The 1,021-nt window shown below is 43.9% G+C and overlaps 1 pseudogene; it reads right to left on the bottom strand.

Annotated features, from left to right (window-relative positions):
• Positions 1 to 256: 256 nt before the first annotated feature.
• LOC136647212 (5S ribosomal RNA) lies at positions 257 to 370 on the bottom strand (annotated as a pseudogene).
• Between the last annotated feature and the right edge of the window lie 651 nt (positions 371 to 1,021).

The raw sequence follows: 1,021 nt of genomic DNA, 5'->3' as shown, positions 1-1,021 counted from the left end.
GATCAGAAGAAGGAAGTCAGAAGAAGCATTGCCCAACTTTCAGAAAATGTGGTTCTTTCCACTTCCTTTTTTGGACTTACTCCACTGCTCAATCTGAAAAGAGGGTGGCAGAGCAAAGAACAGGGAGTCAGCAGGTAGGAAGGAACAGCAGGCTGCAGTGTCTGGCCTCCAGTGCTACTGCCAAAGTCTATGGCAGTGGAACTAAAAGAGGTAGGAGGATGGTTGGCAACCTTCAGTCTCAAAAGACTATGATATAAGCCTACAGCACCCGGTATTCCCAGGCGGTCTCCCATCCAAGTACTAACCAGGCCTGACCCTGCTTAGCTTCCAAGATCAGACGAGATTGGGCATGTGCAGGGTAACAGTGGGAGGATTGCCAATGAACTGTTGCATTTTGCATTTTGCAAGGCATTTTGCATTGTTCATTGGCAATGTGAACCACTCACATGACCAACAGCACTAGGTGTACAAAGTTTCTTTCTTGACAGTCTAAGGACCACATCCTATCCAATTTCCAGTGCTGGTGAAACTGTGCCAATGAGGCCTGCACTGCATCCTGTGTTGGGGCAGCAGTAAGGGAACATTTGTTCCCTTACCTCAGGGCTGCATTGTGGCTGCACCGGTGCTGGAAAGTTGGATAGGATTGGGCCCTAAGCCCTCATTTTCCCCCCCTGTGTTGCCACTTAAAATTCCCGATGTGAAACTGAAGCAGAAAAGGTTGAGCTAAGCAAAAGAACAAATGTGATTAAAAAATCAAAGCCCAGTGAATCTGAAAGAAAAAAAAATTATTAAATTGGCATAGCAGTTACAAATTGCTCAGCCTCCAGCAGAGGGAAGGGTATCCTTTCAAATAAAATACATAAGAAGCAGAAAATATGGACAGAGAAGTTAAAAACATGACTGATGGAATGCAAAACATAAAAATACCTTTGTATGTTTATGAAATATTTCACTGAATTCAGCATATTAGTACTGTAGCTGGCTGCTTTTAATGTCTGCTGGTGATAATGTCACAGAAAGA

The sequence above is a fragment of the Tiliqua scincoides genome, chromosome 3 (genome assembly GCF_035046505.1).
Source record: "Tiliqua scincoides isolate rTilSci1 chromosome 3, rTilSci1.hap2, whole genome shotgun sequence".
NCBI classification, from domain to species: Eukaryota; Metazoa; Chordata; class Lepidosauria; order Squamata; family Scincidae; genus Tiliqua; species Tiliqua scincoides.
Note: the sequence above shows the minus strand (reverse complement) of the source record. Positions and strands in the feature narration are given on the sequence as shown.